Here is a 27,242-nt window from a genome sequence, read left to right on the forward strand (position 1 = left end):
CAACCGAACGTTTTGCAAATCGGATTAGGTCTGTGTTAAATTAGCTCTAATGTATTCATTAAGACTAAATTGTCAGATGAATTATTTTAAATACAAATAATTGGAAATTGCACCACTAAACCACATGAACGTTATGTGTCCAATGAAATCTATATGATTACTTACATAGAATTTCTGATGTTATGTGATATTCAGATAAAAATAGTTTTTGGAAAAATATTATATGCTTTCCTAATAGAAACTAAGTGAAAACTTTTATCAGTGTACCTAGAGTGAAGAAATGCTTCCAAATGAGTGGGAAAATGCTTCCAATGGGTAAACTTAAAGCCCTCCCGCATAAACAATAACCATAAGAAGCGCCTAACCACCAATTCGGGATATCATCCCAACTTTATGTGGGATAGTCGTACCATCTATGATATCGTTAGAGTATGGTACCCGTTTATTAGGGCTATTGGTTCCAAGCAAATCTATTAACATACCCCATTCTAGTACTACACTATGTTTGTTTTGACTCGCTATGGAAGTTTGACAGATAAAATGAGGGGTTCGTGGATTTTCGCATGTTTCGAGGGGTGCATCAATTAGCTTGGGACCAAAGAGAGTACCAGCACAAACGAAGTGACAGACGACTAACTGGCGAAGAAATCCATTTAAATAATGTGGTTCACTGTAATAGAATTTTCTTGGAAGCTTGTGCCATCATCCACCAGATGGGTTAGTTCTTTTGTTTTGATTTGAACAAAGTTGATTTTGTGTACAATGATTCTTTGACAGTGTGCAAAGAGTGTATCATTTTGTCATATTTTTATGCATTTCAGTTTTGAATAGAGTGAAAGAGATAGAACCAAAACATTCTAGTACATTTGGTGAAAATGCTAGTTCAATCCAGTAGTAGTGTTGCCATGTGGTACAATCCAGTAGTAGTGGTGTTGCCGTGTGGTACACTGAAAAATTGCAATAGCAGGTTAGTCACCAAAGTTTTCGAGCCGCTCCGTCTGTCACTTCGTTTGTGCTTCTACTTTTACGGACGTTCCGGATCTTCCACAGTATCAGACTTGTAGACAAAACTCCCCTTAAGCTCTCAGTTTACTTCTACTTGTAATACATAATGGGTTTCTTATTTCATAATTGAACCGTAGATACGGAAATGGAAATCAAAAATTTATTCATTTTTATTTATTTAATCACCTTTTTCAACATTTTCTTGAAATAAAGCATTTTCAAATCATTAACCACATTTTGAATATAGGATACGTCACACGGTACTTCTATCAAAACAAAATCGTCATCAGCCTTCGAATAAATGATAAAATCACACGTGGAACAATTTAGTATCTACATATTAATTTGCACTTGGCAGTAGTACATGTGCTTCCAATTTAGTGTGATTTCGTCACCGTCCTTTTGTCTGACATAGGTGGATACATTTGCCGTCTTGAGGATCTCAAGCAATGGCATTTCGGCTGTGCCAGGGCATTTAATTTCCAGTAGTAGTCCAGATTCTGCATCTATTCCATCTGGAGATCCTCCAATCCAGCTCTCTACAGGATGGATTACAAGGCCGCATCGTTTGATTAGAGGATTACGTTTTCTTCGATAGCATTCAAAAGCTAAAGACTCGGTTTCCTTGCCATATTTAGTAGATTTTACATTGAGGCTGCGGATGTTCCAGTATGACTCTATTTTTTTCTCCCAATTGGCAGACTTATTACTGATATACGTGAAGAGAGAGTAACAGGAACTGGCTGTTATTCTTGATGCCCGATGGATCTTCCAGGCATTTGTATTCTGGCCTTTCGTTTCGACAGCAATCGTTATGGATTTCTCAATGTCAACTTGTATCACAGAGAACAGACATGGAGGCCCGAACAAAATTTCTCTAAAAACTTGTGTAAAGATTCCTATTTGACTTAAGCACCACTAACGGCGACTTCCCCACTTAAAAACCCTCTTTGACAACATGATGGCGCTGACGTTGCACAAATTACACTAGACACTTAGTGCTAGTAGCGCCAAGTGGCAATTTTCAACAGAAAATTTATCGATACTAGCGCCAAATTGGTCGAAAGTGGAAAATTTAGAGAGAAAATCAGGAGATGCTAACACCACGTAACGGCGACGTTCCCACTTATTTTACACAAGTTTCTGACCGAACTTGAACGTCTGTTCTCTGTGCTTGTATGTACTTTTCGTAATATATTTTTTCCTCGTCCGAGCAGTACGATGCTGGATGAACCTCAATACCGCCGATTTTTCGTAGTAAGCATAACTCAATGTCTTTCGGAACACAAAATTCATCATCTGTATGATCTAACGCCTGTTGAGCACGATTTGGATAAGATAAGGGATCGTTCAGGAACCTGCCCTGAATATGTTTGTATAGTGCAGATTGCTTTGAAACTGAAACATGTAAAAACTGTGTTACTGGATAATTTATTAAATATAAATGTGATACTGCAGGATAACATACCGGCCAATATTCTGCTGAACGATTCGACCAATATTGCTTCTTCATCATGTTCGTCCACTTCCGGTGACGTTCTAGGGCGTTTGAAGCAACACATTTCGGAAACTTTTTTTGCACCCCATGGAGCAGACTTGTGAGCTTTCGGAGTTCCCCACACCTGAGTCACTTCCGTACAGGACATATACACCAGCTTTCTGTACCTTATGAATTAATATAAATCAAAACAAACATTATAAATAAATGTAATAGGTATGTACTGGGAAATAATGTTAAAATCCAATTACTTTTCTGCATGCAGCAAGCAAGCTACAAAGTGCTTGCATTTAGAAGTTCCCGCCTTGCAGGAACACTTGAGCGCCCATTGCGAAACATCAGAATAAATTCTCATATTTACAGTATGAGGAGTTTGGCCAGGGTGTGATGACTGGGTAACATACGAGAGAATGTCAATCCATTCAGTATCACATTTCCTCCAACCGATACTAACAATATGGTTTGCTGCAAAAACCGCATATCCTTCTTTGATCGGGCGGACGGATTCACCGACGTAGTCCAGTACATCGACAATTCAGTGCCAACATTTCAAAGGGGCGTAATTGCATTTGTAAACAATGGCTTTAGCCGTCGATTTCTCGCGAATAAAAGCTCATTCATGAAAAATAATGATACCAGCAGGTAGAGGAATGTTTCCTCTAGCAGCTAGCATTGTCATTTTGGTGAGGTAAGATTTCATTCGCGAGAAATTGACGGCTAAAGTCATTGTTTACAAAAGCAATTACGCTCCTTTGAAATGTTGGTACTGAATTGTAATTTGTACCTCACGTTCAGAATCTGCAAAAAAAACATAACCTGTAATGTTATTCCTGATTTGGATTTTATATTTTTTTAATATTCACTAATCTAATTTCAATGAATATATGTGCATAATAAAGTTAACGTAATTTCTCACCATCTGTTTTGCGTTCCATTTGAGAATATCCTTATTTTCACGACCAAAAAACACTTTAAAATTCACCTCCCACTTCGCGCCTTGGGACGAAAACAAAACCATCATCGCATTAATAATAACAGAACTGACAGCTAGGTGACGCAGGGCTAGTTTTAGTTTTGCTTTGATTTCTCAATCACTCGTTCAATGAAAAACGAGTCGGAAAAATTCTTTTATTTACATATGACCTTTGGTCAAATGATGACAAACATGTAAACGAATGTCTAGATTGCTTTCATACTGTCACTTACGTAGTATGCTATCGATCGATATCATAGAAACTGAGAACGTTGAAGTGAGGATTCATTGATGACGTTACACTGACGATTATTTTAACTTCAGTTTATGCGATTTCCTCAGTTTCTGTACAAAATCAGCGTGGGTGAAGGAAGGCGGATTAACTCGCGGAAACAAATTTAAAGACATAATCCAACTGGTCTCATTGGAATACATTGGAAGCCAATTATATTCTACACGGTAACCGCAAAATACCCAATTATGACTACAAAGTAAGTATTTTCGAGGGAAACTGGGACTACCCATTAAATGAGTAAAATTTTACCCATTTATGAGTAATTACAACTACAAAAACAAGTAGTAAGTATTCATTTTTGAGTAACAAATACTCATAAATGGGTAATACTTTTACTCATTTAATGGGTAGTCCCAGTCTCCCTCGAAAATGCTTACTTTGTAGTCATTATTGGGCATTTTGCGGTTACCGTAATTTCAGGTGATGTGCACGCTTAGTTCGGTTCACCCATATATGGGTGAAGAATACCCATAATCTCGAAAAAGTGCACATACCAATTTTATGTGTAAAGTCGACTTACCCATATTTGGGTACATGCAATTTACGGATAATGTAGGTAATGTTTACCTATATATGGGAAATTGATTTTGGGTGAATTCAACCCATATTTGGGTGAATTTTATTTTTCCAATTCAGCTTTTATTTAAATCAAATGCAATCTCGTCACAAATCAGGTACTTAAATAGATCCAGCTTTAGCAGGAATAGAATTTGCGTCACAACGCTAGTCATCGGTTGGATACTTTCGGCAAGGGTAGTGGCATCATAAGGTTCCTCAACTCGATGTCCTCATCCTCATCTTATTCCTCCTGTTCGTCCATATCTTCGTCAGATGGAGACAGTTCCTCCGGAGTGAAAACAAAGGGAAAGTATCTTCCAAAATACTTACCAATAAAGTGATTTTGAGCCAGATTACAGTTTTGCAGATGAGAAGATGGCAGCAGCGGGATGGGAAGCGAAGCGGTTTTGACAGTACTTGTTTTTTCACCCAAATATGAGTAAAGTGCAATTACCCATATTTAGGTAAAGTTACTTTACTCATAATGTGAGTGAATTCAACCGAGTATCATCAGTATCATTCACCCATATGGTGGTAAGCTCCAACCGGTATTATCCTCGGATCAAATCCCGATCAAGAATTTCCGGCTGGTTTGATGTCGACATCAGAGTTAATCAACATAACTCTGAGCAAACATTTTTCAGATCATACAAACAGGGACGGTATTAAAAGTTAATCCGAGTTGGAGCTTACCGCCACTAGAATCTAATTGATTTACAATAAGACCACACAGAAAAAAAACAATTGTTGAATATTACATCCAAACAGCTGCACAGAGATCATTCCGCCGGTTGTGTAATATTACGTTGTACGATGTACATCGATTTTGCGTTGTACGAAATTCAAATTTTGAATAAGAATGACTTCAAAGTCAGTGATATTTTTTTGACTGTTCTTTCCACGCTGTAACTCACGTTACGGGAGTTTTAATTCTCCAAAACAAATTAAATAAATATATTTCATACATTTCTTTGCCAAAACTGGTTTTATTTTTATGACAATTCGAAGCAACGCATCCTTAATCAAAAATTAAAGCGAGATTTAAAGTGAAAACCGAGCGCTGCCCAAGAGAACCGAATTCCGTAATTACAACAGGTGGGTCGGTTTGTTTGACAGCGCTCGGTAATTCTTGAGTAAACCGATTTTCGGTTATTTCTGCTTAAATTTATTTTTCGTCAACCGAGATTTTCGATAACTTTGACAGATTGTGGGTAACAATAAGAACTAACGACAGCTCGGTTATTCCTCTTTGAGCCGAACAGACTACCGAGCGTTCAGCAGATAAAAACTCGGTTGAAATCAAACCGAGTTCGGTAATATTTTCTAAGTATATTGTATCTGGTTTTTGCTATTACATCATTATTTCATACATCAGCTTGAATGACGTTGATCGATACTCGGATCGATATTAATTTTTTTTTGCTGTGCAGGTGGATTTTGTCCCTTTAAATTTCACTGAAAACGAATCTTACTCAGAGACTACTCATTCGTAACATTTCTAAAAACCTAAGTTACGCTTGCTCTGAGTAACTTACGCTTTTAGACATTTCTCCATAGGGTTGATGTTTATATTGTGTCACGATCTAAGGGGGGAGGGAGGTCTAAGATTTTGTGACAAGCAATGCATTAGGTATAGGAAAAACGTCCCGATGGGGGTGAGGGTCTGATTTTTCCTTGATTTAGCGTGACATAATTAAAGCATGGGCCCATAAAAATGAGTATAAATGACTCACTCTATGAGCTAGTTTCGTTTTCAGTGTTGATTCCGAGCGAGTTTCTCTACCTTCAACTAACCACCCGCACTGCTTTTGCCCACACACAGAAACTGAACAACAGGGTTACCAAAACTACAGATAAATCTGTAAGATTCCGGGCAATGAGAAGGCGGACTCACTTGCTAAGGTGGGCGCTATGCAAGGCGATATTTACGATCGACAAATCGCCTACAATGAATTTTTCTTCATTTATCGTCAACAGTCGCTCGCCAGCTGGCAAAATAAATTGAGTGAAGGGAGTTTGGGACGATGGCTACTCTCGATCATCCCTAAGGTGTCGAAAAGTCCTTGGTTTAAGGGGTTGGATGTGGGTCGAGACTTCATTCGTCTGATGTCTCGCCTCATGTCCAATCACTATTCGTTAAACGCTCACTTGTTTCGTGTTGGGCTGGGAGACAGCAATCTATGTGAATGTGGACAAGGTTACCAAGATGCCGATCACATCCTTTGGTCTTGTGCTGAGCATCGTGGAGTCAGATCTGAGCTGTGCGATTCCCTTCGGGCTCGAGGTAGACAACCTAATGTTCCAGTTCGGGATATTTTGGCTAGACGTGATCTGGAGTTTATGAAACTCATATATGTTTACTTTAAGAATACTAACCTTAGATTGTAAGTTTGATTAACCTTGTGTTTAGTTTGTGTATTGTGCGTTTCAATGTTTGTTTTCAAGTTGAATAGAAATAAGTTCATGTTTCAGGATTAATTAAATATTTGTATAATAAATCATATTTCAAACCTCCTTCTCCCTTTCCCCATCCAAAAAATTGTAAATCTCCACTAACCTCGAGACGACCGCGAGTAATCGGTTCAATTCCTTTAACTCTAGATTTCAGACATTAATCATGTATAATGCAAATGATAACTCGGCTCTGTAAAGTTTATTCGATTGAGCCTGTACAAATAAATTAATATAAAAAAAAGATAAATCTGTATTTCTACAGATTTTTCAGAGTTTTTAAAACCAAGATTCTGTATTCACAGATTACAGATTTCTAGGATTTTAACAGATTACACAGATTTTTAAAATTTTATCGAACATTTAATAAATTAAACTTGAGGTGTTTAGTAACAAAACATTATTTTCACTTCAGTGTAATTTAATCATCATAATCTTTTATATCTATGCATGCTTTTTTGCGGAATTAAAAAGGAGAATGAGAACTGCCAAAGGTATACTTATTTGCCGATTTATTTATTTTTTATATTAATTTATTTGTACAGGCTCAATCGAATAAACTTTACAGAGCCGAGTTATCATTTGCATTATACATGATTAATGTCTTAAATCTAGAGTTAAAGGAATTGAACCGATTACTCGCGGTCGTCTCGAGGTTAGTGGAGATTTACAATTTTTTGGATGGGGAAAGGGAGAAGGAGGTTTGAAATATGATTTATTATACAAATATTTAATTAATCCTAAAACATGAACTTATTTCTATTCATCTTGAAAACAAACATTGAAACGCACAATACACAAACTAAACACAAGGTTAATCAAACTTACAATCTAAGGTTAGTATTCTTAAAGTAAACATATATGAGTTTCATAAACTCCAGATCACGTCTAGCCAAAATATCCCGAACTGGAACATTAGGTTGTCTACCTCGAGCCCGAAGGGAATCGCACAGCTCAGATCTGACTCCACGATGCTCAGCACAAGACCAAAGGATTTGCCGATTTATGATACATATATTTTTATCTATTTTTTGTCTCTGTCAGAAAAATTGCTGAATCACTTTTCAAATGACATTTTTTAAGAATTCAATTAATAAATTTTAAACACAGATATCATCACAGATTTTCTGGACAAAAACTAAGATGAAAAGATTTTATTGAACAAAACCACAGAGAACAGACGTCCAAGTTCGATCAGAAACTTGTGTAAAGTTAAGTGAAAACGTCACCGTTACGTACCGCTAGCATCTCCTGATTTCCTCTATAAATTTATCACTTTCGACCAATTGGGCGCTAGTATTGATAAATTATCTGTTGAAATTGCCACTTGGCGCTAACAGCACTTAGTGTCTAGTGTAAGTTTTGCAACGCCAGCGCCATCATGTTGTCAAAGAGGGTTTTTAAGTGGGGAAGTCGCCGTTAGTGGCGCTTAGGTCAAATAGAAATTTTTACACAAGTTTTTAGAGAAATTTTGTTCGAGCCTCAATGTCTGTTCTCTGTGATTATACTCAACGTTGGGTTCCCACACTTTACTACCCCTGTTGCGTGGTTTTGCTCCTCCGTTTTTGACAACATTAACAATGCCACACGGTAGTTGTCATTAGAGCAGGTGGTGAAACGGATGCTAGAAAGACTTCCAGCTCTCAGAGTATACTTAAATCATACTAATTCTAATGTGGACTTGATGCCGAGAAGATGAAAGAAATCAGCGGTATCTTGGAGATCCCCATGACGGAGCTTTGCTTGAGGTTTTTGGAATTTGTTCTACCAAAAGTTAACAAACCAAGCCGCTTGTTCCAATCGGAAGCGCCTTAAATATTCCGACTCAATTCTGAGCTAGTTCGTTTTCTCAAGGAAATCCTCGCTAATTTCATAAGACCAGACTACATTGCAAAGCTTGAAGACCTGCACACTTAGAAAAAATCACCGACTTCGGTAATTCATTTACCGAATTCTCAACAGCTGAACGGTCGGTAATGTTTTCGGTAATCGAGAACATCACCGAAAAATCTGTAAACTGGATCAGCAAAATTAGCTGTCAAATTTACCGAACGATCGGTAACATTTACCGATGTGCATTGCTTGATTTGTAGTCGACTTTACCGGAGAACTGTAATTTTTTAAAAAGGTCACCGACTCAACTGTAATTTGCTTTAATATTGTTTCAATGTTGCGGTCACTGTAACCCATGCAAAAATTTGGCTGCAGTCGTGATCAATGAGCTAGTGTTGCAAATTGCAGCACCAATGAACAAAACCGTTGGCAAAGATCTGAAAACATAAGTTTTTGTCGGAAAGATTCGGCGCTACACTGAAAACAAGGAAGCATTGGAAGATCGTCGCCAACGGGAATGTAACTTGGAACGACAGAAAAAAAAACAAGCAACAACATTGGCCATCTGTAATCGGTATTTATTTAGATAACAAAAATTAATTATTTACGGAAAATATCTACGATTCGCTCATCTTGGTGTTGCATAACAGCCTCCATAATTTCACCTTTTTGATTTTTCACAAGCACGAACGCTTTTAATGTCGATCGAAAATAACAATATGGTGGATTTGACGTTTACCTAGACCGTTACCGAACTCAGTAACGAAACGCTTTGTTTACCGAAACTTCAGTAAAATATTTCACCGAAGTCAGTGATGAAGCTGATTCACAGACCTGCCGGTAAAAATGTTTACCGTTTTCGGGAAATTAAAATAAAATTACCGAAATTCGGTCATTTCATTTACAGTTTTCAGCAATAAAGCGAGAAAATACCGAAACATCTGTAATTTTTAGCATTACCGATCTAAGACGGTAATTTTTTTTACCGAACTCAGGGTCTCTGTTTAAGTGTGTGGGTTTCTTTAATTTTGCAACCCAGAAACTACTGTGGAAAAGGTTTATATGGGTACTGGCGTACAAAAACATTTGGATGATGTTTTGTCATCCAATAGCATCAAGCTTGAGGATGTTCATCATTTCAGAATAATGGCAATGAATTTCTACATAATGCTTGTAAATCAAATCGGGAAACGTATCAATATGGATAATATGATTCTCTTACACCATTGCCAGGTTTTTGACCCAAAAAATCTCAAAAATAAAACGCACCCCTCAATGTACCCAGTTTTGCGGATGTTCCCAAATGTTATCAACGAATTCGAAATGCACGAATGGTAGACGACGAATTCCGCGAGGCGAGAAACATTGATTTATTTATTTATTTGTATTCAATCAGTGTAGACCGTTTTACAATAGTGCTGTTGCCTTACATGCTATTTTAAAACATACGTTTTATTTGAAATTGTCAGTAAATGTAGACTGCATATACAAATATCTAAAAAATAAAAATTGTTTTTAACTTAACGAGATGAAATCCTAGCAGTTAGTGTTCTCCTTATTGTATCTTTAGACATCGTTAGATCTATATGCTCACAATAACTATTATACGCTCTCATCATTCTATTAATTGGTCCATTTTTACCATAATTCGTTCTGTGAGGTGACAGTTGAAATACATTTCGAGTTCTTAACCTGCGTGTTGGTACGTAAAAATTTAATCTTGCTAATATTTTTTCTGAATTTACGCGTTGTGAGATAATATCATTGACAAAGGAAATCATGGAAATTTCTTTTCGTTTCTTAAGTGTTTCAATGTTTATCAACATGCAACGGGACTCATAAGAAGGAAGGGGAAAAGAGTTCCAGCCTAGTTTCCTAAGAGCAAATAACAAAAACTGTTTTTGAACTGATTCCATACGATTTATATAAGTTTCATGGTATGGAGCCCAAACCACACTGCAATATTCGAGAATTGATCTCACGTAAGCTACACAGCTAAAAAAAAGTAGTGTAAATTTCCGTTACTATGATGCACATAAATGGAGCGTCATATATCATACAAGTTTAGATTACAGATCGTGTAAATTTATGAGAAATGTAATGTAATATCCCATATATTGTATGCAACTGTCCACTTTTGTTTGCAAAATTTCCTGCAAGTTGCTAGTTTACGTGAAAAGGAAGTTTAAATGTATGAATGTTTGCATGCATGGATGTTTACATCGCCAGTAAAATTCAGAATTTTTTGGTGTGTGTATATATAGTGTTTTGATGGTATATGGGTCTTTAAAATGATAACTAAATCTTTTTATGAATCCCAACATATTATTTGCTTTGTGAATTGTGGTATTCACAGTATCTACAAATGTCAACTTCGAGTCAAGAATTACTCCTAAGTCCCTAATTTTATCGCACCTTACAACCAGCTGGTTTCCTAGAGTACATGTAAAATCTAGAGTAGTGTTTTTTTCTGGAATATGATATAATATTGCATTTTTTAACATTAATGTCCAACAGACTTTTAACGCACCAATTGTAGAAAACATCAATTTCATTTTTTAAATGTAGCAAATCAGAATTGTCAAAGATTTCCATGTACAGTTTCATATCGTCAGCATATATGAGCACATATAAATGATTTAACCAGACTTCACGTCATCCACAAATAAAATAAATAATAAAGGACCTAAATGAGATCCCTGTGGAACTCCCGAGGTAACATTAACAGGCGAAGATATTTTTCCTTTAAAGCGGACCATCTGTGTTCTTTCTGTCAAGTATGATCCAATCCATTTTAAAAGTGTACTTGTCATACCTAAACGTTTTAATTTAAAAAGAAGTAAGGGAATGTCTACTCTGTCAAAGGCCTTACTAAAGTCAGTGTATAAGGTTTCAACGGTATTACCTCTATCCATTGCTTCAATAGAAAAGTTTACAAATTCCAACAGGTTAGTAAACGTTGACCGACCTTTAAAAAAACCATGTTGATTATTTGAAATGCGATGCTTAACCTGGTTAAATATTTTCTGGTTAACAATTGCTTCAAACATTTTAGGAATGCATGACATAATTGCAATACCTCTATAGTTTTTAATATCTGACCGTTTTGGTAAGCGTGATTACCTCTCACCCCAGCAGGCCTGGGTTCAATCCTAGTCGGCGCCGTCGGGATGTTCTGAGGCATAACATCTCTGATCACGCCTTCCTTCGGAAGGGAAGTAAAGCCGTTGGTCCCCGGTTCATGAGTTGATGGGTCGATAGGTAGGTAGGGTCCAGGTGTGGGAGCTGCCTCTCTGGCGTCGGTAGCATTGGTGCTCAGCATGGAAAACAAGATCGACGGAAAACAAATCAAAGGAAAAAAAAAAAAAAATCTGACCGTTTGCCAGATTTAAATATTGGAACTAAAAATGATTTCTTCCAAATTTTTGGAAAATCACCTGTTTTGAGAGATAAATTGTAAAGCCAAAACAATGGTTTAACAAAACTTGTTGCTATTTTTTCAATAAAAATGGAGTTATTTCATCAGGACCAGGTCCTTTGCCGGCATCGAGACTTTCAAGAGTCATAAAAATTTCTTTAACAGTTATATTATTAACTGATACACGCAGAAAAAGTATCATCGTAATAAAAATATTTGAGGTAAAAATAAACGTAAACTCAGTTTGTTCTGGCCACAAAAATAAAATAGGTTGATTCAAACGTACGTTATGTTTAAAGTCATGTGATATCAATGTTTAAAATAAAAATCATTATACGTTTATTTTAAAAATATTCGAGTTGAAAATAAACGTGAATATTTTTGTTTGATTTGACAGCTTTGTAAACAAAAATACATATTTTTATTTTAAACATGATTTTAGAGTTTACCTTAAACGTATTTAATGTTCAGAAAAAATACATATTTATTTATTATTATAAATCATCAATGCGCGATAAAATAAAACGTTCGTTTCCGATCAACCTGACACACTCAAGCTGGGAAGACAGTTGTAAACCAAATGCGATTCTTCCACAATGCAGCGTTTTCGAGACATGGCATCAATGCTGGTACCCGGCGTTTGATGACTGTATAATGTCCCCACGTAGAACATCTCATCCAGGAGCCAGTCCTATCTTTCGTACAGGAATATAATTGATAGGAATTCTTCCAATCAGAGTATCACCAGTTCCATTGTCGCTTCGTCCAGCTCTTGATCTAATCCGGTCACTACCAAAAACTTCAGATCGTGCGAAATTCCTAGTGAAATAACTACCATCTTCTGCGCCTTTATTGTCTCCACCAACCATTTCCGCTTGGCCAGGTCCCACTGGAGAATGATTCCATTCTTATTCGTCACGTACAGGAACCGATCATCGTCAGTCAAACACAGACATGGTGACAAAAGCTGTCAAATACAATGGATTTTGATATTGTTGAAATAAACATGCCTTTGAATTTAATTCAAACATAAATATTTTCGTTTTAAACATGTTTTCAATTTACTTTGAATAATTAATATGTTTAGATTATAAACATTTATATTTTTGATATAAATGAACAAAATTCGTATCCGTGTACGTCATTTTCCTCTTCATGTAGGTAAGAAAAATAGTTCAAATCGAGAGCATTACTGGATTTCCTATATGTGTTTTGGAAAAAACGAGCAAATAGGTTACAAATATCCTCACTATCAGTGCTATCACACTCTTCAAACTGCATGCGTGATGGGAATGTACATGACTTCATTTTTTCGTTCACGAAGTTAAAGAACGTTTTATATTGTTCTCTACTCTTGAATTGTAATTCTCATATGCTGACGATATTTCTGCCTCAAGTGCTCCGCAAATTTCAACGTATTTTTCTAAATTTTGTGACGTTTTAAACTTTTTATACGCCTTGTGTGCTTTTTGTTTCCTGTTTTTAATATTTCTGATTTCTTGTGTATACCACACAGGATATTTGGTGCTGTTCATTATTCTCTTTAGTCTTTTAGGAACGAATACTTCAATGATATTGAATAAGGTAGTATAAAATATGTCAACAGCCTTGTCCATGTTGTTTTCATCTTTTAAAAGTGAAGTAATGAAATTGGGTTGTTAGCGGAATGCTTAAAAAAAAAAAAAAAAAAGGTTATCTTCCATTTAATTCCACTTAATTAATTTTGATATCCATGACAGATACGTATTTCGACTACAATGTGCAGTCTTCATCAGTGTCATTCCCACTAAAGAACTTATCAAAATCTAACCCCCTTAAGTACTCATCCCCTAGGTATAAAAGTCAAGATCACAGGTATATAAATGAAACTACAATGTGTTGAATCGGAACCTACCTAACTAATTAAAACCAAAGATTTAAGTAAGCTAAAGGAGAAAAATCTATTCAACTCTCTAATAAGGAAAATCCCAAAGGCTTGGTAGCCATCATAATGAAGTAATGAAATTGGGTTGTTAACGGAATGCTTAAATAAAACAGCACTGTCCACTGTCATGGATATCAAAATTAATTAAGTGGAATTAAATGGAAGATAACCTTTTTTGCTGTTTTATCTTTTAAAAGGTTTTGCCAATTTATGTTATTCAGTCTGTTGTTAAATTCAGGAACATTTGCATTTTTAAAATCATAAACTAATTCAAAATCAACAACGCTTGGGCGTGACCGATGCGAGTCTGTGAACACTGAGTATTCAATAGCCGTTTGAAATTTTTCATTCTTCCATAATGGAACTGCTGCTTCTACAATACAAAAATCTTCTGTACAATTAGTAAACATAAAATCCAAATAGGAATTGAGCTGGTTACGAACATGGTTAATTTGATGAAGTCCCAAGTGGCTGCTTTTATCAAAGATGAATTGCAAAGTATCGTTTTCACCTACAATTGGTAACAACAGAGAATTATTATCACTATCCTGTATAAAATTAACAGTATTCTGGTTAAAATCTCCATAAATATGAATTTTGGTTCTTGGATCTTCTCTTTGAATTTTCAGTTCTGCAGCAGTGAAAAACTTTTCGTAAGCTGGTTTTTTGGAAAAGTGTGGAGGAAAGTAGACAGAAGCGAAAAGGTGTTCTTCACCGTTTATTACAATTTTAACCCACACATCTTCAAATTCTTTTTGGCTTTCACTAACAATTTGTTCAGCTTGAAATGTAGCATTCACAGCAATAAGTACACCACCACCTGATTTTTTGCCTGATAATGATAAATCGCGGTCACATCGAAAAACACAAAATTTACTACCAAAGACCTCTTCGCTATTAATACTATCAGACCAACTAGTTTCTGTTTCAATTATTATATCATATGTGCATCCGCTTATTTTATTTTGAATTTCATTTATTTTATACGCACTACGCATACACGCTATGTCTGAAAGCACTTTTTTTGCAATTTTTATGTACCTCAGTTTTTTCTTCACAGGAATTGAGTATTGATCATAACAATCAAATCTGTGAAGGTTTTAAAATATTTCATCTTGGGTTTTTTGAGAAAAAGTGTTTTGAAGTACACTTAGCCGTTTATTAAGGCGTATATGGACTATTGACTATACAAAACTGTTACGGATCGAAACAAATTCAGCTAAAAATGATTCAAAAGAGATTAAAGTAGTCGAAATACTATGTTTCAACGGTATAGTAAGATTCCTTTTTCGGTACCATAAGATATCGTAGACTTGTTATGATCTCATGTTTAAATTAATAAAATAATTAAACTCTTGCAAAAATCTATGATTTCATATTTAACAATATGGAATTTCGGGGCTACCAGAGGTTTCGATAGATCAACTTTCACAACAAAAAAAACCTATGCACTCATCCATGAGTTTATCACCGAAACAATGTCTCATAATAGCATCCATATTGTCCAAAACCTTTAGCTGATTATCAAAATTGCATCCTTACAAAACTACACATTTATCAAGCAATGGCGTTTATCAAGTACCTACAATGGCAACCAGCGAATCCAAATTGCGCATGCCGAGTTGCATTTGTGGCAGCCACCCAATTTGAAGCGTTATTGGGATCATTTTTGGCCGCGTTGTCTATCCTCATAGCTGATTTGAGGCCTGGCTGGATAGTTATTAAATGCTGACCTTATTAACACTCATATTAAGATCTTAGGTATAGCTGAGTAATTCTTCGTGAGAAATCTAAAACAAAAATCTGACTGTTTCAAATTTAAACCCACTGGTCTTCCTGCAACGTTTGAAAAACTAGCCTCGGCTTGTTTTTTTGCCTGATAACTGCAGTGGTTCTCAAGCTTTTTTTCTATTGCGACCCACTTTTATAAATTGTATAAGCTTGTGACCCACCAATATTAGATGGAGATGTTATTAGGCCAAAATTATGTTTAAAATCCATGATACCCCAAGAGATAAAATGACTAGAATCGACAAATTTGTGGTAAATCGGTAAATTCATCCAAACATCTGAAGACTATGAAAGAGCTATCTAAACGCATGAGTAACATATAACATATAACATTTAACAAGTATAAAACTACAGTCAACTCTCCACAACTCGATGTCCACTAACTCGATATTGAGTTTTAGAACCATAGTAAACATTAGTTTCATGGCTGTAATACTGTAATGGCGATTTTGTATGGCATTGTTATTCTATAACTCAATGATCCCTTGAATTTCGAGCTGTAGAAAGTTCAACGTATTAAGAAAACCACCTCATAGCGATGTTAAAAAACAGAGTCAAGACCTGCTTTTAACTTCAAACTGATTATTTAAAAAAAAAAGAGCCAAAATAAAGGCTTTAAATCGCGAAAAAGGCCTCAAAACGCTAACATGACTTAGAAACGTCAGAACACCAACAAGGCCTCACAATCGCTAAACAAGATCAAAACTACCAAGAATTGCATCATAAACGCTTAATTGGTCTACAAATCTTATCAACAGCCTGAAAATTTCGGTACCAAATTTATGACACGTTAAAATACCCAAAAATGGTCCAAATAAGTCAAAATGGCCTAGACTTTCCAAACTGGCTGTATTATACCAAAATGGCTTTTAAATTGATTACCCCTGCATAATTTTAAAATCAGAATTATTCTACATGCTTGTTAAAAAACCTATGATCAACAATCTGAATTCCTGCAACCCACCTGAGAGTAGCTTGCGACCCACTGATGGGTCGCTACCCATAGTTTGAGAAACGCTGCTATAATGCAAAGTTATCCTTAATTTCGCCAGCCAATTTGGAGATATTCTGAAGCTTCCGGTTTTCACTACATACTTTACGTTTCTTAGGAGAAACCTGCGTCAGACATGATTTGCAAATTTTTACACACCTCGGCAGTTAAAAAAGTTTGAACTTCGTTAACTTCTTTCTTCTCGATATTTGTGAACCTCAATTTTCATATACTTATTGTTTATACAGGTAAACGGCAATGTAACATGCATGAGCCGTAATCAAGATATTTTTTAGGTGGCGAACTCTCTTTTTTTACACCCTTCCACCCTGCTCATGCCGTTGATCACATTTCATAAGGGAAGCGTAAAAGAGAAAGATATATATCGCAACAAATTCTGTCTATTATACCTGTTTTCAAAGACATTGAGTAAAAATTGTTCCCGATGAGTCAGTTTATAGAAGCTACATTCAAATTCAAATCCCTATTCAGAAGTTTTCCTTGAATTCGAAGAACTTCGAAGAAATTCTTCAAACTTTCCTGATGATCTTAGAACTTGTGTGTTGTGTGAGTTTGTCATTTTTTTCCCTGGATTTCTCAGATATTTCTTAAAGTTCACATTACTTCCTAATGTTAGTAAATTTTCCCTGTGGTTCACAGACCATCCTAAAGTTTGCAAAAATTTCCTGGCGTATAAAGAACTTTTTGCAGAGCATCATTAAAATTCGGATAATGTTGCTACAGCTTACGTATTACTCCATCACTATTGAGAAATGATGAAGTATTCGATTTTTGTTTTACAGTTGTTATTCTTGGATCTATCGCAAGGATCCGACTCTTATTGAAAGGTCCCGCTATTTATACCCTTCGGAGTGTTGGAACACCCTCCAAAGGCGCGCCCCTTTGTCAGTCAAAATCGGATTCCTTAGCAAAAGATTAAGGAATAACACTGATAATAACCATGCATCAGAACCCTAGTCTTAACCACTTCAAACTAGGGAACAACGAATTGAAGATTAAGAATCACATAGGTGAAGACAAACTAACTCATTTTTTCCTTGTTTCAAGATCATCCTCGGTCACTATCAACAAGGCATAAAAAGTAACAAGGACTAAGATTTGTTTCTTTGATTACTGAAAAGTCCTGTTCCCCTAGTTTAAAGTAGTCAGGACTAGGAATCAGTGGTAGATCTTACATCTCGTAACGTACCACGAAAAGGTGATCCACCCACGTTACGGGGTATTTGTAGAACTTACCAGGAGTACAAAAAACTCGCCTGAAGCTCACAAAACGTCCCTGAATTTGGCAAAATTTTCCTGAAGTTCATAGAACTTCTCTGAAGATCGAAACACATCTTGAAAGTTTGAATAATTTTCCTGAAGTTTGTAGAACTTCCCTGAAGCTCAATGAGCTTCTCTGAAAATTGCTCTGATTTTTTGGAGGAGCGTCTTTAAAGTTTGCAGAACTTTCCTTAAATTCACTACAGTTCCCTATAGTTTGCGGAGTTTCCTAGAATGTTACTGAACCTTCCTGAAAGTTTCCTTAGACAAAATAAGGGAACTGCAAGAAGCTCTAAAAATTCTGTAGTAATTCAAGATGAGGGCTACTTAAACATACTGAGCAAGAGTAGCTTACATCGTGTGGGTTTCATTCCTATATTATGGGCATTATCTGTTAAACGATTTTCAAACAACTTTGTCATGGTTACCAGAATTTATTTTCGATCTCGCCGTTGAGTCAAACACCTCTATTTATTTTTAAAAAATTGAGAAAATTTTCCACCCGTCCGAATTGCAAACGTAGCCTTCGCCACCTACTGAATACGGGACACAAAAATTTCGGATACATACTATCTCCTTTATTGAGCTCCGATAAAAATCTTTCGACGATCGTTACTAAGCGGCATGAGTACAAAAAGCGAATTCTCTATTTTCTTCGTGAGCTCTTTTTAATTTTTCCAGATTTTCTACACGATAAATCTAAAAAAAAAAAAAACACTCGACACATGACGAAAATCAATGCCTACTATGATTACGTAGATACGCTATTATTGGTTCCGGGAGTCACGGAAATCGGTACTGTAGGCAGGCATGGAAAATCATTTGCCTTCATTTAGTGCATTCATTTACATTCATTTGCCGCTAACTTTTTTCATCAATAGAATTTTGCAAAATGATGTATGGAGCTTTTGTAGGTTTTGTTATTAGCTACAACTTTTGTAAAAAACTCAAATTCGTATCTCTTATGCATGACGATCCAGAGCAGACAGAATCCACTACTGTTTTTCAGTGAATGTATTTTACATACACTGAAAAACAGTAACGAGTTCTGCCCGCTCTACTTCGTGATGCATAAGAGATACAGCAAAAATTTTAGCTAATAACAAAACCTACAAAAGCTCCATACATCATTTTGCGGAATTCTGTTGATGAATAAAGTTAGGGGCAAATGAATGTAAATGAATGCATGAAATTAATGTAAATGATTTTCCATGCCTGACTGTAGGACATAGTAATATCTCAGGCAAAAGTAGCTTGTGGCATGTCAAATCATGGCAAATAGGTAGAATCAATGCCTACTATGATTACGTGGTTGCCTTGGATTGTCCTGCTCGTTTTTTCTTTCTTTTACTCTTATGAGGGAAGAGAAATTAAACAAGAAGTTGTTCAAGCAACAAATATTAATTGATTTTGTGCAAACTCGTCATAACCAATACAGATCTTACTTGCGAGTCAAAGAGAGCTCTTTAACGCCATTTGCATTAATTAAATCATCTTTTGAACCTTGCCTGACTGCATTTGTTCAATTCGTAATAGTTTGGTATCGGCAATAGTCAATATACGCTTTCATAATCGGCATTGTAAACTTCAAAACAGTCTTTCTCAAAAAACCCAAGATGGAATATTTTAAAACCAGCACAGATTTGTTTGTTAGGATCAATACAAACATCCTGTGAAGAAAAAACTGAGGTACATGAATGTTGCAAAAAAAGTGCGTTCAGACATAGCGTGCGCATACGGTTAAAATTTTGGCAATAGACTGTAGTTTCACTTAAAAAAGAGCTACTTTAAAAACTAGCGACATGGTCACTTACGTCGTGCTGGTCAGGGGGTGAAGTGGCTGCATCCTGTCCGAAATCCCTCAAGTTATGTGAGATGCCATGATCCTCGGGCTCAGCTATGTTGTCATATTCTACCTCAGGTGAGTGCGTCAGTGGTGTCGAAAACACGCATGTCTACATGTGCACGGCTGACACGATGTAGAGGAAGAATTCCCCGGAGCCATACCATGTGAATTCTGAAGACCGCTTACTGGGTACGGGTTTATAGTTTCCCTTTTTTCAAACTGCATCGTAGGTTGATAATTAACCGGTGGTTTGTTGAAGACATTTTTTGCTGCTGAAAGCAGCTCTCGATCAGGTGGAAGAAAACGGTGGTTGCCATGATTTCTGATGTGGAACTGGTAGGAACTGTTGTTTTTGCTATTGCTGTTAATGTTATCCTGTTCGTTATGTTGAATGATGCTCCGGTGACCGAAAATGTTGCTGTGATTGGTACTGTAACCGTTGTCGGAATTCATGTTTCGATGATTACGATGCTTTGAACTGTTGCTGTGTATGTTGTTCCTTACGTTAGAATAATTTCGTGCTGTATTTTGTTTCCTTTTGCTTCTAGCTTTTTCTTCAGCATGTTTTTGTTGATTTAGCCGTCGTGATTTGCGCGCGTCGTAATCTGACCAGTCTGCCTTCCAGACCCTCCTCATGCCCAAAAGACGCCATCCTGAGTCATCAACGTTTTGCTCATTGTTTAACTCTTCCAGCAAACTGGGGAGAGGGTCAGGTGATGGTGATATCACTTCGTATGGGGAGTCTGGCGTATTAAGTGTGACACAGTTAATTTGGGTTTCGATGTTGCCAATACCAGCCGATAACGATTTCAACTCATCTAATACAATACCTAACCCTAGTATAGGGTTTTGTTGCATTGCAACAGTAGAGCACAGGTCAGAAGTTATATTGCTGATATTTTTCAGCTCGTCCTTGAGAAAGTTAAGGTCTTCGGAAATTTCTGATGGCATTGTTGGCATTGAATTTGCAAAATTTTCTTGTGAAGCTTTCATCGCTATGTCAAAAAGCGAGGTAATGTGGTTTTTAATAGCACTAACGTTGTCAGTAGAACCACTGCTTCCAGTTGCCGTCAGCTGTTTTTTTTTATATCGACGAGTAAAGCATCGAGTCGGTCGATCGCTTCATGGACAATGTCAGCATTATTTGGGTGAACCGTGGAGCGATGAGTCACCTCCGTGTTTTTGTTGACTTGGTCGACCAGCCGCGCTTGTTGCTCCACAAGCGCGTTGAACTCAAAACTAGCCGTTATCATAGTTTGGCATGAGCTACAGCATGGTAATACATAAGACAAAATGTTGATTGTCTTGTCTCTCTTGCGAATTGAGCTCCTCTGAACAGGCACAGGTACAGATAATCCTAAACAGGCTGCGTGGAATTGACGCGGGCATCCAGCACATTTCCACATGCCGGAGTCAGTGGAAGAATCCACAGCACAAATTTCACAGCTCATTTTAACGGCGTACAACAACAAAAGTTAAAAAAAATTTGCCAATGGATACTAATTTTGATGATGATGTTGAATTTTGGGGAGTGGTACTGGCCACCAAACGGGTGAATGGCGAAATTGCTTTTCCTTATCACAGACGAATTGTGCCAACCGTACTTGCATTGCCACACTCCTCAGCGGCAGTTGAAAGGATGTTTTCGTCGATCACCCTAAACAAAACTAAACTGCGTAACAGGATGGATGCAGCTATGATGCGGGAAATCCTAGCGTCCAAGGAATATGGAAAAGCCAAAAAAGGAATCACTGAAATCATAAAAACAGCTTTTCGACTATTTTCAAGCAACATGTATGATAAAACTAGATAATAAAATCTGTTCGGTAAGTTCTGATCATTTCTCATTTATTTTTATTTGAAATAATAGATTTTCCCTTCTTCTAGCCTTACCCACATGCCTATGTTCCTTTTTTACGTTGTCACTTAATTCCGATGGTTCGGTACATGAACCTCGATCGGGTTTTTAATTTTTTTAATCTCGTGATTTTAAACAGCAAAATGCTTTTTAAGTTTTGACTTCGTATTTTTTATACTAAGAATAAAAATTTAAAAACGCACTTTATTAAGTTTAAAAATGCTTACTTGTTTTGTTTAGTGTATGGCGAGTAATTTTATAGCCAAAGTACATGTGGGAAATACGAAATCTGCAATGCGGTGATTTTTCTAGAATACAGACAAATACAGACATAGTTTGTGACACTCATACAGACTTTTTAAAAAATCATCTGGCATCACTGGAGATTTGGGCGTTATTGACCACCTTGTCAAGCAGTTTTGGCGTGACTTTCTACCAGCGATTTCACAAAACTGGACCAAAAATAATTTTTTTTATGAAACGCACAAATGTTGGCTACTTTTCTCGATGTTCTAGAGGAAAAAATATCAAAATAATGTTTTAATGTAGTAAACGTGAAAAAGGTGATACGGCACGTCATGCAACAATGGCTGTCCCCACAATCATTAAATAAACATGTTTTGGTATGCGTACGAAAGACATCTTCCTACAAAATAATAAATTGCTAATTACATACCTTAAAAAATTGGCCAAAATTGTATGAATTAGATCTGGATACATACCCTAATAAAAATTGTATGGTTAATTTGCTTAACGACGTGTTCTGGGTATCATCCAAACCATTTATGGAATAGTTCAATGATTTGGGTTATCGTTCGTTTATGGTTATTTTTTATTAGGGTAGTTGTACACTTTTTCACCAAAATATTGCCAATTTATTCACACATTCGTAATATTTGCATTAAAAAGTACGATCAGTCGATTTTGTTCTACTCTGGGCATGTAATTTAAATAACTGTTTTCACTAGCTTTCACTTCCAAGAACCACACTAAAAACAATTACGACACGTGCTTCTACAAGCACTTTCAAGTTAATTCACTTTTAAAGATGATATTTACTTAAACAATATCATTTGGATCACTAAAAACGCGAGCCGCGAATAATTTCGTAAGCTGAAACTGTTTTGTTTATCTTTTTTCTATACACCACATTACGAAGGTGTGTGTACGAATCCATCTATCATCGTATCCAGTGTTGTCAATTTAATTGACACAAAGTGTTTAAAAACAATGTTTTTATTGCTTTTGAAGGTTCTTCAACTGTGTTCAATTAAGAAACCATCACTAATACAAATTAAAAACAATTTCTTATTTTGATTTTCCTGAAAAGAAATGGAAGTAAATAAACCTACAAATCTTCTACAGAAAACATATTTGTCATTTTGGTTGCACTGGTCGAAGCCATCAGCTGATATTAAAAAGGCGAGAAAAGAATGATGTAAAAACATAAACATACACGATAACAAAAAACGATCTAGCGGCCAGTTCACATTTACCTACTTTCGACTTTGAGTATAATCACGATCATATTCATCTACTTTTGGGTGTAACTGACTTAATTTTGGGTAGAAAGCGAATTTTCAATTCCATAAGATTTAAACACATCTTATTTTGGCTTCCTGCAATAAAGAGTCGAGATGTGTGAAAATAACTTATTTTTGGGTACTTTTTTCTTACCATGTATCTGGAGGTTTGAGTGCTGGAATCATTTTTGGACCGGTCGTGTGTAACCAAAGTGAACAAAGTGTGGCTTTGAATTAATCAACTACTATGATTACTTGACTTGGTTGGCCTTGATGGTATGATATTTTTCTGTATAGAAAGGGATGTCTTTGGGAGGTTGTAGATCGTTAATTTTGACAAATTGAATAGAAATGTAATAATGGTGTCAATTGTGGATGATAAATAGACATTCGACCTATTAATAACGAACTCTAGCAGCTATGTTTACGGTAATTGTGACACAATGAGCTGGATTACCGAGGTGAAGCAATCACTCACACAACCACTGTACGATACACGCAAGTAGTGACGTCACTACTTGCGTTTACGTTGATTTTTTGGTTTACTAATACAACCCTATTTCACGATCTGCGTCACCTCTCTCTGTACCTCATTGATTGTGACAGTGCATGATGTACACTCACACCCCTACAGCATCAATGATAATCATTTCACTGACACATAGAAACGAGAGAAAAAAAGCGTGACGTATCGTATCACCTAAGTGCTCGAATAAAGTGGTTAATTGCTTTTATTCCTTTGGTTTGTTTTTTCCGTCGATCTTGTTTTCCGTGCTGAGCACCAATGCTACCGACGTGCCAGGAAGGCAGCTCCCACACCTGGACCCTACCTATCGATCCATCAACTCATGAACCGGGGACCAACGGCTTTACTTCCCATCCGAAGGAAGGCGTGATCAGAGATGTTATGCCTCAGAACATCCCGGCGGCGCCGACTGGTATTGAACCCAGGCCTGCTGGGGTGAGAGGTAATCACGCTTACCACTACACCACCGGCGCCGTTGGTTAATTGCTTTTGTAAACATACATGTCAATTGCTGATTTCTCACGAATAAAAGAAAAATCTCGTGAACAAACTATACCAAATGATAGAGAAACCATTCATCTACTTGTTGGTGTTTGTTTACAAAAGCAATTTCGCCCACGAAGTCCTCTAATTAACAGTTATCTTATAATTAATAGTGACTTTCGCTCAATTAAATTTTGCATTCCTTAGCCCTCATCACCTTTAATTGGTGCAAGGGTTGCTCAAAAATTATGAATTCTAAATAATAGAAATAGAACTTAAAAAGAAAAACGGTGTGCCAAGAATATGTCTCATTTATGTATTCCATCGCGTAATCTTCTCTATCGAATGCTACAAATACACATTACCACATGCAAGGATACGTTCATAGAAAACGATCCAAAATTGGTAGAGGAACATTTGAGGGTGGTTCAAAAAATATCAATTCTGACCCAGCTCGATTTTGATTCCAATCAAGCGATACTATTGAATATTCTTATAATTTTAGTAAGTATAAAAGTACAAATTGCAAGGAAATCGTGGGTGAGTGGAGCAAAAATATTGTGCATTTCTCACCATATGGATAGGGCACAGGAAAGTGGGGGCAATGTGGCACCCGCTTAAAAATTAACTTATTGAACATATTTTACACAAAATCTGTTGCAGGCTTAATGCTTGAAGCCTGCTTCAACTATCCATTTCATTTGAGCCTAAACAAATACTTTTCTCTTGAGCAAATATTCGAAAAATGTTAGACAAGCTCAAAATGCCAAAACTGTTATAAGATTTCTGATTCAGAAAATAAGGTCTATCAGTAGTTTCTTATAACTTATCGTTGATATTCCTTCAGCAGCTTTATAAATGGTCATTGGTTTCTTATATGACACGATGTTTTTCAAGATTTTAATAAATATGAAAGATTTTCTTAACAAAATATTACTTTTATCGGGGCATTATGAGAGAGAACAGAGAACAAACGTCCCGCTTCCACTAGAAAGTTGTGTAAATGGCGTCGACAGTGCCGAAAAATTAGCTCTTCCAGCAAATGTAGACAGTTTCTTATGGGAATTTTCGGTGGAGTGAGAGGATAGTACAAAGTCCGCCATGTTTCACGCACAGTCTGACGTTTTCTTATGGATTTTCTTATAGAAGTAAAGAGCTAGAGAGTCGCCGTCAACGCCAAATATATGTGGGAACGTCGCCGTTACGTGGCGCTAGCATCTCCTGATTTTCTCTATAAATTCTCCACTTTCGACCAATTTGGCGCTAGTATCGATCAATTTTCGGTTGAAAATTACCACTCGGCGCTACTAGCACTTAGTGTCTATTGTAAGTTGTGCAACGCCAGCGCCATCATGTTGTCAAAGAGGGTTTTTAAGTGGGGAAGTCGCCGTTAGTGGCGCTTAAGTCAAATAGGAATCTTTACACACGTTTTTAGAGAAATTTTGTTCGGTTACAGTTACAGTTACAAGGACCCTCTGTTCGGATATGGGAAATAAAACCATACATTGATTTAGTATCATGTTTTTGCTGTACTTTTTTTTATCAGTTTTCCCTTCATATTGTTCTCTAGTGATTTTTGGTTTGTATTCTTTTACTCATTTGCTGAATGATTTTTTTGCTGTATTTTCTTCTTCTTCTTTCATGGATGATGAGATATGTATTTATAATTAAAAATTGCTTTCCCACATGTAGTTTTCATGCTTCTGTGTGATGCTGATTTTTTGTTGTTGTTCCGTTTTGCGAGTGTGAACTATGTATTTAGATAAAATATATGAACATGTGATTGACACTTTTGATCTGAAATCATTGTTTTTTTCATAATTTAATGGTAATGGTGATTGTGGATTCTGTTTTTTATTAGCTACAAATAGTTTTTTTGCCCTTTTATGTTGGATCTATAAATTCGGTCATAGTTCGGTTTTGTCTATCGTGGTTGGGTTTTCTGAAACGTGCTTCGTGACACTTTTGCGATAATCTTTGTTTGTGGATGGTTGAGTGATTTGATGATAGTTTTTTCATCGTAAATAATTTATTAAATTATTTATTTTTCCTACAATCAATCAGCAAATCTTGCACAGCGAAAAGGGCCTACTCGGAAATAATAAGCGAATCCAATAGAAACTAAGCGATTGTTTCAGCGATCAGGAACCCTCAAAAGAGTGATGAGGGTGGAAATTTTCACCGTGAATCATAGGAAGAAGAAAATATTTTCACCTTTCCTGAATAATTTATCCCCCGCAGGTGCTTGAAATCATTATCCACGTGGAATATTTTGTTTTCTGTATCGGATTTGCTTCCATATATATTTTGATGAGACAAATTAAGATTTATAATATATTCCCTGCGGTTACGATTTTTCGGATTTTTAATGTGTGGTTATTTCAGCTGTAAATCAGTTTAGATCTGTCACAGAGAACATACGTTGAGGCTCGAACAAAATTTCTTTAAAAACTTGTGTAAAGATTCCTATTCGACTTAAGCGTCACTAACGGCGACTTCCCCACTTAAAACCCCTCTTTGACAACATGATGGCGCTGGCGTAGCAAAACTTACACTAGACACTATGTGCTGGTAGCGCTAAGTGGTAATTTTCAACCGTGAATCTATCGATACTAGCGCCAAATTGATCAAAAGTGATAAATTTATAGAGGAAATCAGGAGATGCTAGCGCTACGTAACGGCGACGTTTTCACTCACGACCTATGGCTCACTGACTCGTATCCGGACCTCTGGAAACAAAGCCTGGTAGTGCCCATTCCGAAGAACAACGCGGCGAGTGGAGAAGCCTCCTCCTTTAGGCCGATTGCGCTCACTTGCTGCGCGGCAAAAGTGATGGAGAGAATGGTAAATCGTCGACTTAGGCAGTTCCTGGAGTCTAACAGTCTCCTTGACGAACGGCAGCATGCATTCCGGCAAGGACATGGCTCCTCCACTTACTTTGCAGCCCTCGGGAATGTACTCAAGAAAGCCCAGAACAACGGTCACCAT

General features: G+C 36.6%; 1 pseudogene; it reads right to left on the reverse strand.

The window, feature by feature from the left end:
• Positions 1 to 1,179: 1,179 nt before the first annotated feature.
• Positions 1,180 to 27,242, reverse strand: LOC135712646 (uncharacterized; annotated as a pseudogene).

This window comes from Ochlerotatus camptorhynchus, unplaced genomic scaffold, assembly GCF_037179485.1.
Source record: "Ochlerotatus camptorhynchus isolate MF236.1 unplaced genomic scaffold, CSIRO-AGI_Acam_v1.1 ptg000498l, whole genome shotgun sequence".
Lineage (NCBI taxonomy): Eukaryota > Metazoa > Arthropoda > Insecta > Diptera > Culicidae > Ochlerotatus > Ochlerotatus camptorhynchus.